Source organism: Pan paniscus, chromosome 12 (assembly GCF_029289425.2).
Source record: "Pan paniscus chromosome 12, NHGRI_mPanPan1-v2.0_pri, whole genome shotgun sequence".
Taxonomy (NCBI): Eukaryota; Metazoa; Chordata; class Mammalia; order Primates; family Hominidae; genus Pan; species Pan paniscus.
The window spans coordinates 80,448,671-80,465,856 of NC_073261.2; the positions used below are offsets into that span (position 1 = coordinate 80,448,671).

General features: G+C 43.0%; 1 protein-coding gene across 4 annotated transcripts in view; it reads right to left on the bottom strand.

Annotated features, from left to right (window-relative positions):
* PRKCE (protein kinase C epsilon) overlaps window positions 1-17,186 on the bottom strand; it is a 536,579-nt gene that overhangs the window by 234,486 nt on the left and 284,907 nt on the right. The gene's annotated exons all lie outside the window — the stretch shown is intronic.

Genomic DNA, 17,186 nt, shown 5'->3' on the forward strand with positions numbered 1-17,186 from the left:
CATCTTGAGTTAATATGTACCCTCTATGAATGTTTCCTATTTTCATGCATGCTTATGTTTAAATTAGATAGGCCAATTTAATTAGTCTTTTAATCCTGCAGAACAGTGAAGCAAGACCCTCATGCTGGGCTGATGTCATCCTATTCAGAGTCTCATATCACATTTCCTTACATGTTCTTTGCTTATTTTACAATAAAGGGTTAATGGATGATGCAATACTGATAAGGAACTTACAATTTGATCACAAGAAAATTGTCTGCTCTTCAGAAACTTTCTACCTGGCCTCTAAATTCTTTTGACTCCAATATTTAGTGATAAGGAAGCCATTAGCTGTCATTTGGCTTGGGTATACAGACTTATTTCAATAATACACAGGCATACGTTTGTGAACAATTTTGAGAACTGTTTTCTTTGCCAAGATTCACTAGGGCCACACAAAGTCCCTGCGCACCTGAGGCCACCTTCAAAGTGGCAGCAGGACCAAGGAGATTTGTTTTATTCCAAGAACTGGCCAGTAGATTTATAGAAAATGACATTTGAAAGTCTTTTTAAATTTTTTAATAGGCAAAGGCACTGGCACTAGATAAGATTGCAGTAGGGAAGGGCAGCTTATGTTGTCTTAGGAAAATAGACAGCTTTTGTGAATCCATTCACTTCTGTGAAAACTTGACTTCCTCTGTGCTTTGCCTACATCAACTGGTAAATTAGGTCCAGGAGGTACACGAAAATAATTAGGACTAATATTGCACAACACGGGCTCTCAACTCTGCCTGCAGGTTAAACTCACCTGGAGAGTGCTGAGAAAGCCAGCGCCTGTGGCCCACCACAGACAACTGATTCACAATCTCTTCGGCAGGAGCCCAGGCACTGGTACTTTTCTTTAAGCTCACAAGGGGATTCTAATGTGCAGCCAGTGTTTAAAGCAGTGACAGCAAGAGTGGGTAGGGGTGCAATTAAAAAGTAGGAGAGGCATCGAGGGACAACCGCACTGATCAAGCCGGTGACTTTCTGACTCAGCAGTGACACTGAATGAGTGTTTTGGGTTCAACGTCATTTTTTGGTTTAGGGCACAGCCCATGGTTGGGTATTCCAGGAGAGGTGTTCCAGAGAAGGGGAAAGGGAGTGGTAGCTGGCTGTTCAGGGAGAGGGAAGGGAGGGAGAGAGAGAGGAAGGAGGATGTTCTATCCAAATTGAAAAGCGTATGAAAAGTGCCCTGGGCAGGGAGTCCAGTAATGGAGAATCGTCTTGGCTCTGACATATGTCACAACCAAATATGTGACCCGTGGGTAGGTCATTTCTTTTGCCTTGGCCTCATCTTCCCCAAGACAAAATTACATGGGATGGTTCATGTTTTTCAAGTTCCTTCTGGTTCTGAGATCCTCTAGGTATGTTCCATCAAAAGTACTGGGGCATTACAGACGCATTTGCCTGGACCACCTGGCCATGGGGAAGGGGGTTCAGAACTGTGTTCACCTCCCAGGTAATCCAGGGCAAATGCTAAAACTTGAGAACAGATCTAGAGTTATTTCAGAATTACTACTATTTAAGAATTTCATTATCTCAAACACTACTCAGTAATGTCAAGAAAGGCAACGGGCTTGACCTCCCTGTCCATAAAATGAGATGTCAGGGTGAACTCAGCCTACCGCATAAGACAAATCCTCATACTGTGATCTATAGTTTTATTTGGCTGCTGTGTTTCGTGCTGTTAATTTATAAGCTCGTTGAAAAGAGACACTGGTTGTCTAACAGACTTTTAATGTGACATGGCACATAATAGCCTAAACAAAGCACATTCAGTGTTCCTACTTTTTCTATAAAAAGTTGTGTTCCTGGAAAGCTGCATGTCAATGGCCCTCCCATCAATCAAAACCAATTTTAAATGTACAGTACATTAAGTACATTAAGTGCTATATAAGGGAATCCTGTGGTGAGTGCTTTTGAAGAGCGACTACATTTTTTGGAAATGCTAATAATTACATCTTAATTCAACTGTTTGGTAAATCTAAACTTTTAACATAGCAATTTCAACGTAAAATAGGGGTTGCTTTATGTTCCTTTAATTTGAACCGTTAACAAGGAAGCCTGAAGTATTTTATAATAAATTCTGCATGTAGTCCATGTTCCTTTAGAATGTATACTTCCAGCAAAAGGAGGGGTGTTTTATTGGTTTAAAATTCAGGGTGCTTCTGTGTGTTAAGCCCATGAGAGAGAGAGAACAAGAACAGCACAGCATAGTGATGACTTATGTACGCTTGCGAGGCCCAGGGGCAGCATGGTGTAATGAAATGTGTATATCATTATAACTTTGGGGCCTGGGCTCTTTTGACGACCACCACCTAGTTGGGTGAGTCCCTTTCCTTCTCTGGGCTTCAGTTGTTTATCTATGTGATGGAAAAATCAGACTAGGTGATAGGTCTAACATTCTAGGAGTCAGGCTCTTTTAAGAGTCTGAATCAACTGGGCACAGTGGCTCATGCCTGTGATCCCAGCACTTTGGGAGGCCGAGGCGGGTAGATCACTTGACGCCAGGAGTTGAAGACCAGCCTGGCCAACATGATGAAACTCCGTCTCTATTAAAAATGCAAAAGTTAGCTGGATGTGGTGGCACATGCCTGTAATCCCAGCTACTCAGGAGGCTGAGGCATAAGAATAGCTTGAACCCAGGAGGCAGAGGTTGCAGTGAGCCAAGATGGCGCCCCTGTGCTCCAGCCTGGGCGACAGAGCAAGACTCCGTCTCAAAAAACAAAACAAAAAAAAAGAGTCTGAGAGTCTGGATCAACTGAGTTTGTCACATTTTACAGTCTTAAACCACTCACTAGTGCTTTGATCCAGCTTGGCACAAACTCAGAGGATGAGGTGTGGAAGAACCAGACTCATTGTATGTGGTTGTGTACAAAAGTGCTCAGCCTTTGCTACATTTGCCTCCAGCACAGAGTTGCATTGGCTCACCTGGGGCCCTCATTTTGTGAGATGCTGCATTGGTCCTAGGGAGAGCAGCACCTTTAAACCTAGAGGAAGCAGAGCACATATCTTGTAGTTAACATCTAAGTGTGGCCCCAAGCCAAAAGGGCTGTCTTTCTGGGCCCAGAGAAGCCTTGACTCAGGAGTGGGGGCCATGGACACATACATACTGCCTAGTCTCAGTGAGGAAGTCAGAGTTAGGGTGGAATTATGAAAGCCCAAAGACTTGCAAGACAGAGGGACCTACCTGGGATGACTGACTGGAAACACGACTTCCTCGACAGTCTGTATGAAGCTGTTTCCCAGAGGACTGGGTTCCTCCTTAGAGCCTTAGGTTGAAGTTGTCTAAAGCGGTGGTTCCCAATCTGGGCTACTTATCAGAATCACCTGGGAAGCTAGTGAAGCCATAAACTCCAGAGCCACTCCCCAATTCCACTGGGTGAGGCTTGAAAATCTGTAACTTTAATCAACTCCCCAGGAAATCTTTTGCAGCCAGAGCAGCACCGGACAACACGATAGTGTTTGAACACTGGCTTTACAGTGGTGGTTTGGGCACCGAGCATTAAGCTGTGGGCAGGATTGTAGTGCAATTCACAGTCATGACTGGGAATGTACAAGGACACTATTTGGAGCTTTTGTCTTGGTGGCCAAGTGAACATGATCTCAGATCGGGAGCCACCAAGTGGGCAGAGATAAGTCAAAGAAATGAGGCTGATAGTTCCAGGACTTAATCAGAGGAGCCAGTTCTGAGAGGTCCTCTAGGAACACCAGTACTCCCTCTTGTCCACCAGCTGCTGTTGCTGTCCCCAAGCACTTCTCACCTTGAGCCAACGGAAGTGTGAACAACAGACACTTGGCAGACACAAGGGTGGATCTGCACCCCGCCCCTTGATATCCATCTCTCGCTTTGCCCTCTGCGTGCTTGAAGTAACCTTTTTCACTCCATGGCTTATTAGACACTTGGCCTGGGCATCATCAAACCAGGCATCTTGTAATCCCAGGGGAAACTGGGGCACAGTCGAGAATAAACCCTGGTAATGACCTTGAAAGTTATTTTCTCCTCATCCAGCCAGAGTTCCTCATGCAAATGTGCTGTGACATCTTTATCTGCTATCCTCAAAATTAGAATGTGAGAAGCAGAAATAAATTAACTCAGTGTAACTGAAATTCTGCCAGAAAATTTCATTTAAAGCTTTTCATAAGAAGAAGTGGGAATAAAATGCATTCTCCTAAAGACCAGAGATTGGCTGATGTCCCATGATGGGGTAATAAATGGTCTGGTGTATAAAGCAGTGATCTGTTTTTACTCCTGGTGTTAAAACTAAGCATTCATTTTTGGTAAATATATTGATTTTCAGTAAAGGTAAAAACAACTTCACTGAAGACGGCTTCAGCCTTTGGTCAAAATTTCATTTTTGCAGAAAACTATTTTGTTATGTTCCCAGGATGCCAATTAGAGACATATTTTCTAAGCATTCATTTTAGACAAGTGATCTGCTTCATAATACTTAAAAAGAAATTAAAAACTTGAATAGATGTAATAACCATTCTCATCAGTAATTCAAAAATTAATGCATTTTCAACTTAAATCCTACTAGGTTTCTCACAGAAATTGAAAAGCTAATCCCAAAATTCACAGAAGAAAAATGGCCAAAAAAGCAACAAAAAAGTTGATAAGAATAAAGAATATTTGGACTGAGTTTTCTTCAAAAAAAAAAAAAAGAATGAAGCCTTCGCTATCAAATATCAAAATTTCACAGTCAAAGCAATTAAAACATTGTGTGTCAGGGGGACAGACCAAAGGGATAGAACAGAGATCAGAAACAGGAGGTTCAAGAGGGAAAACATGGACCAATAAATATGATCCTAGGTCCATGGTTGTCAAACTGGGGGAGAAAAAACTGTTAGACCCAGTGCAAAAAGCAAAACATAAAAACTTTTATTTAAAAAAAATAAACAGGAAAGCACTTGTGTCATTTAGATAGGGGAAGATTTATTAAACAGAAAGCAAAAAGCAAACACCAACTATGATCATTAAAATGTAAGACTTCTGCACAGAAGACACCATAAATAATGACAAGAAAAAGATACCGAGAAAAGATATTTGCAACATGTAGCAGACTCAGATTTAGTTCAATGTATATTAAAAACTCCTATCCTCAAGGAAAAAAAAAAAAACAACAATCAAAAAAAAAAAAAAAAAAAACAAGCAAAATAAATGAACAATTCATTGGCCAATAGTCCTAAAAGAATATTTTAAAGGTAATCAGGGCAATACAAATTCAAACTGTGGGATGCCACATCATATTTATTAGTTGACAAAAATTAAAATCTGACATTAAAGTGTTAGTAAGGATGTAAAGCAACTCTTGCATACTGCCGGTGGGGATGTGAGCTAATGTAACCATGTTGATAAGCAATCACACAATAGTCAGCTAAGCTGAGGATGTGCATATTCTACAACCCAGCAGGTCCTTCCTCAGTATACATGTATATATCGTAGAGAGATTTGCACACTTAAACCCAGGGAGACACATGCAACGATGTTCACTAGAACACTGTTTGTGGTCATAAAAAACTGAAAACAACTTAAATGTCCACTAACAAATGAATGGGTAAAAACTGTGATACTGTATTGTCATTCGAGGAATAGCATAGAGAATTAAGATGAATGAACCAGATCTATATCACAGATAAATCTATAAAATTATGTTCCATTTAAAAAGCAAGTTACAAAACAATGTGTACAGTATACCATTTATATAAAGTAAAATTCACAAAACAAATATTTATTAGCAGTCTTGTATATATTTTTTTAAGTGTTCACATATGAATGAGCTAAATACCAACTTCAGCCCAGTGGTTATCTCTGGGCAGACAGAAAGAGCAGAAATCCCCCAACAAGGAGACTTTAACTGATTCTGATGTTTTATTTCTTCAAGAAAGCAAGTGAAAAAAAATTTTTTTTAAGAGACAAGGTCTCACTCTGTCACCCAGGCTAGAGTGCAGTGCTGCTGGCATAGCTCATTGCAGCCTCGAGCTCCTGGGCTCAAGCAATCCTCCCACCTCAGCCTCTTGAGTAGCTGGGACTACAGGCATACACCACCATGCCAGCTAATTTTTAAATATTTTTTAGAGACAGGGTCTCAGTGTATTGCCCAGGCTGCTCTTGAACTCCTGCCCTCAAGCGATCATCCCACCTTGGCCTCCCAAAGTGCTAGGATTACAGGCATGAGCCACTGCACGCAGCCCGAATACAAAATTTTTATATTTGCTAACTATGGTTTATTAGATTGTCACTAAATCATTCTTGCTTTTTCATCTATATTGGAAATATTTCCAATGTTTTTAAAGGCTCTGTATGTCTATGTGCCAATGAGCATTTGTTCTATTTTGCATATGCCACGTTATGGGTATAGCAAGGAGACTTAACCTCAGTGCATTGAATTTCAAGATGTAACATGAACACTAATAAGTGATTGTTCTGCACAGTACAACTTTGAAACAGATGCAATTCACAAATTGTTCTCCAGTTATCAGCCAGTGCCTACCACTTAGATATAAGACATTCACGTAGGTGAGCAATGCCTGAACATGGTCTAGGATGGGGTGGCAGGTCAGTCTTATTACTGTACAAAAACAACACTGTGGACTTCACATATACGTAGTTCTCTAACTTCCTCCTGTTTCTTGTCATTTTTACAACTCCAAACTTTATTAAGTACAATAGGTTATAAAAGAAATATACACTTTAGAGCAAGAAATTTTGACTCGATAGTCCCACTTCAAAGAAAATCCTAAAGAAACGTTTTAATTCTATAGAAATGCTGTTTGTAGTAATAACCATCACCACAAGAAGTCTGGAAGCCTAAGTGCCTATCAATTGGAAAATAATTAAGCAAAATATCAAACTGACGGAATTATAAGGACTATAGACAACTGAAAACAGCACACTGTGACTGTAACCACACAAAAAGATGTCTCCAAGCTGCCAAAGATCAGATGATGATATGCAAAAGTTCAAATAGCTGTGTTAGTATTGTTATTAGGTTATTTAAGTATTATGTTATTTTAATATTGTTATTTTACTTTGCATAATTTGTCTTAAGTAACAGTTTGAGATATAATTCACATACTACACAATTCACCTGTTGAAAGTATACTATCACTGGTTTTGTATATATTCTGTCATGTAATCATCCCTACAGTCAATTTTAGAACATTTTCATCCCTCGCAAACAGAAGTTCCACACCCTTTACCAGGCATCCCTCATTCACGCCTGCCTCTCTCCCCCACCCCCTGGCTCCTGGCAATCACTAATTTACTTTGTCTCTATGGATGTTCCTATTTTGGACATATCACAAATAGAATCATACAATATGTGGTCTTTTGCAACTGGCATCTTTCACTCAGCATAGTGATTAAGGTTCATCCATATTGTAGCATGTCTCAGACTTCATTTCTTTTTTATTTCTGAATAACATTCGATTGCACAGATATACCACACTTTAGGTGGTACTGTTTTGCAATAACAATAAACACACCAGGTGATGGAGAGAGGTTGAGAGAGTTTTCTGTCTAGCCTATTCTGATGTGAATTCCTTTAGAGGGTGCTGAAAGATGAGAAGCTGAATATCTCATAGAGTCTAGGTCTACTGGGTTTGCTGACATCAGTCAGCAGTTCTTGGAGCTCCTGGCTGTGGCAAGCCAACCCAAGGAGACTTTACATATGCACAGTTAATAGGAGTTGACCCCTCTAAGGCGGAGTGATAGCTAAGGCTTGCACTGGTGCAGCATCCTGAACTGTTCCAGAACATGGTCACACCCATGTTTATTGATACTTTCTTTCCACCAAAATCCCATGGGGCAGGCAGGGGAGCTATTAACCCAGCATGTCATATTGGTACCTTTATCACAACCTGGTTCCTCTGGCTTTTAATTCACCTCCTCCTCCATGGAACTCCACCAAAAACTTCCTATAACTGGCTATTTCCCAGAGCACCAGCATGGATCTCACCAAGATTAGAGGCAATGAGCTGGCAGGGGGATTTTCTCACCATCGTTGACCTTGTTTGAACAAGAGCTGGAAGGCTGATGTCTTTGGGATTAGACAGCTCTGTTTTCTAGGCCTTTGCATTCTCTCCCATCAAATAGACAGATGTTTCCATTGTACCTGCTTCCCCTGTAAGCCCTGGGAAGAGCTGAGCCAGCACATCCCAAGGTTCTGACTTGGGTCATTTATAACCCGTATCATAAAATTTAAATGGAAAATAGATTCAAGTGAAGAGAGCCAGAAAAAAAATGGAAAAGCAAACAGGCCAAATGGCCTCACTGCACTGTTAGTCATAGATGACCGGGCATAACTCACAAACCACCACAATCTTATCAAGAGTCCTGTGGTGTCAGAACCCAGTTGTGGGCAGGGATTTAAGGGATGCAGGGCTCCTCCTCATTCCTTTACAAAGTGGTTCTGCAAACTCTGGCCACCTTGGTTGGCATCTGGCCAACATCCTACACCCTGGGAGGGCATCTGCCACATTCATAACCAATCCTGTCCAGAGCTATTAACAGTAGCCCTAGTCATTAATGAACACAAAACAACTTGTACATGCAGAGCACTGCACTGAATCCACCCCATTTTTTGGTTTATCATCACTACCATTCAACCATGGCTTCACACATAGGGATAAGTGGCCATTCATGTGGTGTCTTTTAAGGAGATAGAGAAGTCCTTCAAATGGTCTTCCCCCATCAGTACAGGACATTCCACCATTAACAAGTCATTCTTTTCTCTCAAGGGGTTGTATAAACACAGACAGCCCTGGCTTTGCCAGACGCCTGTGTTCTAATCTGGCCCCCCACCAGTGGAGCACAGTTATGCAGCATCTCTTTAAAACTTCTCTGAGGAAGGGGTAATAAGAGTACCTGCCTTGCAGGGGACTGTGAGGGTTGAACGTGATAGCTCATGGAAAGTACTTAGTATGGTGCCTGGTACATAGCATGTGCTCAACCAGTGACGGCTGTGGTTGTGGTGTAGCCTGGCTGATATAGTTTGGACGTTTGTCCTCTCCAAATCTGATGTTGAAGTGTAATCCCCAATGTTGGAGGTGGGACCTGGTGGGAGGTGTTTGAGTCACAGGGCAGATCCCTCATGAATGGCTTGGGGCTGTCCTGATAACAAGAGTTCTTACTCTGAGTTCACATGAGATCCAGTTGTTTAAAAGAGTATGACACCTCCCCGCTCTTGCTTCAGCTCTCGCCATGTGACATGCTGGCTTCCCCTTCACCGTCTGCCATGATTGTAAGTTTCCTGAGGCCCTCACCAGAAGCCAAGCAGATGTTGGTGCCATGCTTGTACAGCCTGCAGAACTGTGAGCCAATTGAACCTCTTTTCTTTATAAATTACCTGGCCTCAATAATTCCTTTATAGCAAGGCAAGAACGGACTCACACAGCAGCCTTCCCCAGGTGTTCCTCTGAAACTGAAATCCTCACAGAACGCATCTTACTCTTAACGCATTGGTGTGGCCATCGTTTCCCTGCCCAATGCGAGAAAGTTTTGGCAATGGAAGGCTCAGGAAGGGGGGAAGGTGAAAGAGGAACAAGAAGTGGACGAAGCATTATTGGAAAGGAAAAGGGCATGGATAGGGAAGGCTGAGGGCACAAAAACAGGTGTCCCCATTCTACCTAGGGCCACCTCTGTATCCATTTGCAAAATGGTTTCAAAGGGAATCCACCAACCTAAATGTACAAAGATTTATAAGTGAAGTCACTTGAGGTTTTTGTGTTTTTGTTTTTAAATTGAGGATTGCCCAGCACAGTGGCTCATGCCTGTAATCCCAGCACTTTGGGAGGCCAAGGTGGATGGATCGCTTGAGCCCAGGACTTCAAGACTAGCCTAGGCAACATGGCAAAATCCTGTCTCTACAAAAAAAAAAAAAAAAAAAAAAAAAAAAAAAAAAAAAAATTAGCCGGGTATGGTGGCACGCACCTGTAGTCCTGGCTACTTGGGAGACTGAGGCAGGAGTATCATTCAAGCCTGGGAGGCTGAGGTTGCAGTGAGCTGAGATCACACCACTGTACTCCAGCCTGGGCGACAGAGCAAGACCCTATCTCAAAAAACTAAATACATAAAAATAAATTGAGGATGAATTTACATAAAGTAAAATGTACAGATCTTAAGTTTACGAGTCAATAAGTTTTGAAAACTGTATACCAGCATAGCCATCACTCCAGTCTGAGCTGTGCCTTAGATACTATACTGGCTCAACAGCATTTCCTGTAGAGCTCATGCATCAGGAATGCCTGCTGCTGGAGAGATGCTGAGGCTTTTTCTACAGCCCTGGAACCCCGAGGCACCCCACAATATGGGGAACAAAAGGAGCATCAAAAAGTCCGAATGGAGCAAATGGACAGCAGTCAAAGCAGAATGGAGGGTAAAAATGAGTCACCAACGAAGTGATTCAGGCCTAAAAGGCTTTGGGATCAATGAATCTAGTCAAGAATATGCATAGAATGGCCCTGCAGGGTTGCCAACATGGTTGAGTCCTGGAATAGATTCATAATACCTATATTCTTTCCACATCTGACTCAGCCATCGCCCCCACCATCTATCTGCCTTTGAATGAATCACATCACAGCTCAGTGCCTCAGTTTCCAAAACTGTAAAACCACGTGAGTGGACCAAACACTCTGTGCCTTTTCTAGCTTGAACAACTTAAACAATCCTGCGTTGATGATCTAGACTGGGCAGTTTCACTGCGCGGTCACTCCAAATTCACCTTTGTTTACTTAACACAGACACAGCCTCCCCTGCCGCTGTCTGGTGCATTCTGCAAACTGGGAACTCTCCTGACAAAGGGGACCCAGAAAGCAGGAGAGGAGGCTTGGTTTCTGCTAAGACGTGTAACTTAGCTGACATTTGTTATATCCTGGCGTCTGGTGAAAACTTTATATTCTGTGTCCTCCTCAAAGGCCTCTGAGACAGTGGAACTGGAAAACATTTAAGACAAAAAAAAAAAGGGCTCTGGAAAGAAGGAATTCTGGCATGTTTCTGGCATGTGTAACCTCAACCATTTTGAGTCTTTGTGGGAGAAAAATAGTTCATCTAGTAAAACTAAATTACAGCTAACCTGCAAGGTCAAGTCCAAATGTTAGCGCCCCCTGGCAGACCTTCCTAAGCCCCGGCTAGAGGGGCTCACAGTGAGTTCCGTGGCCCTCTGCCCTACCCCTCTTTTGGCAGATGTACTCTGAGCTACAGTACCCATGTGCAACTCCTATGTGCTGGCTTAGATGCTATGGTCCTAAACTTTCATAGACTGGGTAACTGCTTTGCACATGATGACTGCGAAATCATTTTTTAAATAAAGGAATAAATGAATGTTAGTCTGCTTTAGAGTATATTTAATTGTTTCCTTTAACAAAGGAATTTCTTTTCTACAATATTCAAAAGCAGAAAATTACCTAAAATGAGCTCTTAAAGCCTCCTGAATCTTCACAGCTGAATCCTAGCCCCGAGATAGAATCATTCTCTTTGGCTAAAATGATTCATCAATTTACAAAATGCCATAAAAGTAGAAACATTATGTGAAATAAGTGGGAATTATGATCACATGTATTTGTGCAACACTTCTAAAGTATATTAAGAACAGCAGCAGCTAACTTCTGGGGAGTGGAGAATAAGAGGTTGAGGGGACAACTTTTCTTTTATACTTTTAAAGCACTGTTACTGTTAAATGTTTTACTGTAAGCATATTTCCACTGATGTTTAATTAAAAATGAAGTTTACAGAAAATTTTGATACATATACTCATTTAGTTACATGGGTACTATAATAAACATAATGCATTATAATTCATTTTATTGTTAAAAAAACTGAATCTCAAGGAGATTAAGTGACTTTTTCAAGAGTGAACCGCAGAATCATAAAACAGAGCGTGCTTACGCAACAAAGCACAGGAAAGAGAGGAATTTGTATTCCATTCGTGTTCTAATCCTTCCTGCGGGGACCTCGTCATTAGACCAACAGTAATTTACTGAGTGCACACCCTACGCCATCCCCTGCTGTTCCCCTCATGAGAGCCGCAGGGACCTTTCACATCACAATGGCTGCACGTTCCTCATATATGACATGTCACACATAATATGACAATATTAATTATAATAACATTTACAAGAGACTTGCTCTTTTATATCCTCTCAATGGATTTCAGGGAGGAACATACTGCCTATACGATTTTTTTCTCACTTGCACAATTTGGAAGTCATTGGCCAAATGATGTCATTCTCCTAACCCACATGTAAACTTTGAGGCATTTCAGGGTGCACCCAGATAAGCATTGTCTTTGGCCAGAAACACTTCTCTAATTGGTGTTTTTGGACCTTAACTAGCACAACGATTCAGCCTGTCAACATGTAACAGGTAGAATTAGAATCAATGTCTTATAGCAACTGCCTCAGATGAACATGAGACGTAAATGTTTGAAAGCCTGGCTCCCATACATCTCTAAGCAAGAGTGCTCACATTCCATGGACCATGCCAGAGGTGCCGTACTTCAAACTAACAAATTCATAACAGCAATTAGGTTTGGTTTCTAAGCATGTGCTTTGACAGCTCTTTGAAAGATGGAGCCAACTCAGAAAAAAACTTCAGCTACCTGCAGCAGCCTCTTGCTTGATTCTCCTGTTTTAATCAGGGTAGAAGAGGTAAAACTCTCCTCCAGCTAGTGTATTTTATCCCAATAAAGAAACTCCCCCTCCCCCATAATTAATGAATCTATGACCTTCTAGACAGAACTAGCCAGGGAAGGCTGTCATGTAATCAGACCACTCCGGGACTCCAGGGGACCGTAGAGGTTATCTAGGCCCTAACTTCAAGTCCCTCCCAGGCTCTTCCAGTGCATGCTTGAATTGCTCAGTGACCCAGGCACCACTCAATTTACAAAAAGCATCCTTAGCTCAGCAGGTCCTCAGTCCCTCAACAGATGGAATTGTGCTGACTGAATCTCCCCTCCCCTTTGTTAATTCAACTGCCCATTCTTCAAGGTTCAGTTGAAGTTCTGTGTTTGCCTCAAAGCCCACCCCTTCACGGCCCTGCTTTCTCTGAGCTGCAGAGTCTAACACTTTATAAACATCCGTCCGTGCCTGGTTTGATGTACGTCTGTATGATCTCCCATTCCAAACAGTAATAAGTTTCTTAAGGCTGGAGGCCATGTCTTTTCCTCTCACCTGCCCTCAGATCACCTAATCTATAGATGAATATACCAATGATGTCCATCCAATATTTGTTGAACATGCAGAAAATGCCCAGGTCACTAAGCTCTGGTCACTGCACATGCACCACATGCTGGCTTCTTGAGGTCTGGGTCTGATCTCAGCCACTAGAATGGGTTAAGTCCATGAGCAAGTGGCCACATGAGTGCTTCTTCAAGGGATTAACTAGGCTACTGTATTGCTTTCAGTTCCCAGGAGCATGTGGCCCTCTTTCGGTTAGTATATAAGTCATTTGTTCAGTAGGGAATAGGTGCCTATCAGCTTTTTTTTTTTTTTTTAAGATGAAGTCTCACTCTGTCACCCAGGCTGGAGTGCAGTGGCATGATCTTGGCTCACTGCAATCTCCACCTCCCAGGTTCAAGCGAGTCTCCTGCCTCAGCCTCCCAAGTAGCTGGGATTACAGGCACCTGTCACCATGCCTGGCTATTTTTTCTTTTTGTATTTTTAATAGAGATGGGGTTTCACCATGTTGGCCAGGCTGGTTTTGAACTCCTGACCTCAAGTGATCTGCCTGCTTTGGCTTCCCAAAGTGCTAGGATTACAGGCATGAGCCACCACGCCCGGCCAGGTGCCTATCAACTTTTTAATTCTTGTAAGTTATTAAGCAAAAGGTATATGTATGTGTTTGAAAGCGTGTGTGGGAGTGAAAGTATGTGTGACATGCATGCGGTACGTGAGAGTGAACACTTGTAAGCGCAAGAGTGTGTGCTGTGTGAACAGAGTGTATGTGTGGACCAGTGAATATACCTGGTCCTGGATACAAGTCATCATCTTCTTCTTGCTCCAATTAACGTGTTCTCTGCTTCTTCCATTTCCTTGACTTACTTGGGTCTACTAAGCCAGAGGTCTCCAAATATTTTTGACTGCATATACCAGCAACAACATTTTGAAATGTTTTCATATAAATTATAAACACATACTCTGGCTATCTATACATCAAATATTAAAGCTAAATCATGTTCTTACTTCATAGGTAAGAAAATGAATACAGATGGAAGGTCTGTTTCCCAAATCCCAGTAGCTCATCTTGCCTACTCTGGGCACTGTGTCCAAATTCCACTTTGCAGGCCACTCCTTGAAGCCACAGCTACCCCTAATCTGGCCTCTCACCAGACTCCTAGACGCACATCTTGCTGAGGACTGGTGCCAGATTACCTGAAGCAAATGTCAGGTGATGAACTGGAAATGAGGTCTGAGGGAAGCTTCCAATTTGCATTGCTGATGCCAATTTCAGGAACCAGTAAGTGAGCGCAAAAAAGAAGGCGGCAGGAAGACGCAGAGACAAGTTCTAAAACATCAGGTCAACTAAGCAAGGAGACTCTCTGAGGCTGTACTGGAAGCAGGGGAGAATGTTCATATTTCTGAATGCACTTGCTGGCAATTCACTGCCAGCCCAGTATGGTGAGGGGCTGGGTTACACCCACATCTCAGAAATGACGGGAGACTCCCAAAACAATTTACAGCAAGCATGCCTTAAAAGTGCATTAGCGGGCCAGGCATGGTGGCTCACGCCTGTAATCCCAGCACTTTGGGAGGCCAAGGTGGGCAGATCATGAGGTCAAGAGATCGAGACCATCCTGGTCAACATGATGAAACCTCGTCTCTACTAAAAATACAAAAATTAGCTGGGCCTGGTGGCACGCACCTGTAGTCCCAGCTACTTAGGAGGCTGAGGCAGGAGAATCACTTGAACCCAGGAGGCGGAGGTTGCAGTGAGCTGAGATTGCGCCACTGCACTCCAGCCTAGCGATAGAGTGAGACGCCTTCTCACAAAAAAAAAAAAAGTGCATTAGCTAACTGCCATTGGAATCACTTGCTGCATTACATTTTCTCTTAGTGACTTGGGGTTGAAATGTCTCTTTGAAAGTCTTAGTAACCTCAACAAAGGAAGGTGCCCAGATGCTACTCTACAGGAGAATACGGTATGAAATGATGAAAGAGCAACATGCGGAAGGAAGGGCAGCTCCAAGGCCCAACTGCCTGACAGTAAGACATCAGGGAATGAAGTGGTGAACACAGAGGAAGGTGGCAGTGCTGGCTTTAGACAAGCCCATCTCTTGTCACTATCGGGGTGCTACCAAAATAAATGCCTAAGGTCTTCAATAACAGCACTTGGCACTTGTATCAAATTTCTTTCCCGAAACACACCTATATCCCTTGTCTTATTGAAGCCTCCAAGTGACCCTGTGAGTGAGGCATAATGTATAATGTTTGGTTTCGGTTTTATATTTTCCGGGAGAAGAAACAACGGGAAGAGTTATAGCCCGGCACCTCCTCCACCCTGGCAGGGTGCTGTGGGCTGGATTTCACTGGGACAGCAGGGTTGGATGAGGTCAGAGCCAGCGTGGAATTAGCCTACTGCGCTGGATTCCTGAGTGTTGACTCAGCCGCAAGACTCCAGAGGGCAGAGCGCTGAATGTGCTAGAAAGAGTTACGAATGAGGTGCCCACCATGTGAGAACACCCAGCCTCTGCCCTCAGGGGTTTACAATCTAATACATCAGGAATAGGGCCAATGTTTGAGAGAACTGTAGATGAGTGAGAAAGAAAACTGGCACGACTTTGTAAATATAAGCTTTCTCAATTTAAGCAAACTTGCACATTTGTTTACTTTGTTCTGAGAGTTGCTGAATAAGGCATGATACCATGAGTTTATGGTCAAACAGCCACGGAAAGGCAACATTTAGGCAAAAGAGAAGGGACCCATAAGTTAGGAAAGAATGCAAATTGGAGGCCAGGAAAAGTTTGCTAACTGAATAAATAGCTGCTGCAAGGCTTGATGGGGGTTTGAGGGGTGGGCGCTGAAATGTTGAAAGGGACACAACAGGTCAATCACAGACACAAGGTGGAAAATGCAGGGATATCTATAGAGTGGGTAGGGAGGATGTAGGTTCCAAGTCACTAAGGATAGTCCTAGATTTTGCCTGTTTTCTTAGAGTAATTATGAATAGTGCCACTTATCATTCTCAACTGTGTCCTTTCTTGGAGGATAAATGATATAGTCACCCTAGTTCTCCAAAACTCACAAGATGCATTGAATTGCCAGATAGCCCCCCTCCAGCCAAGCCATCTACACACCAACTTCTATATTTGCACCACCTCTCCAAGGGGTTAAATACCACCTCCAAGAGACTAAATACCACCCCCATCAGCCCTGCCCTGAGGCTAAGAGAGCAGATGGTTCTATGTGGGTGTGAACAGTCTTTAATTCTTCATTTCTGGGGTAACACTGGCTCCTGAGAATCCAAGAGGAACAGAGGGAGGACAACAAGAAGAGGCCAAAGGGGAAGGCTCGGGACCCTCTGAGTGACATTAGTGGTGCATAACGTAAAGGCTACTCTCACTGTAGAGAAGCCAGCATGGCAGCAAGGAGGGCGAATGGGCCTTGGGTCCAGCAAGACCTGCAGTCTGCTCCCAGATCCCCACAGTCATTGCTGAGCCTCAGTTTCCTCACCTCTTTAAAGAAAAGTGGGGTGGGGGAGGATAATATCTACCTTCCAGAGTTGGAGTGACAGAATGTAATCATTATCAAGTACCAGGTACACAGTAGGCGTTCGATAATGGCAGCTTTTGTTGGAACGATGATATATACCTACAAGTTTTCTTTTTTTTTTTTTCTTTGAGACGGAGTCTCACTTTGTCACCCAGGCTGGAGTGCAGTGGTGCGATCTCGGCTCACTACAAGCTCCACCTCCTGGGTTCACATCATTCTCCTGCCTCAGCCTCCCGAGTAGCTGGGACTACAGGCGCCCGCCACCAGGCCTGGCTAATTTTTTTTGTATTTTTAGTGGAGATGGGGTTTCACCGTATTAGCCGGGATGGTCTTGATCTCCTGACCTCGTGATCCGCGCGCCTCAGCCTCCCAAAGTGCTGCGATTACAGGCGTGAGCCACCACGCGTGGCCATACCTATGAGTTTTCTTAAAACCAAATTGTCAAAAATGTGGGGCCT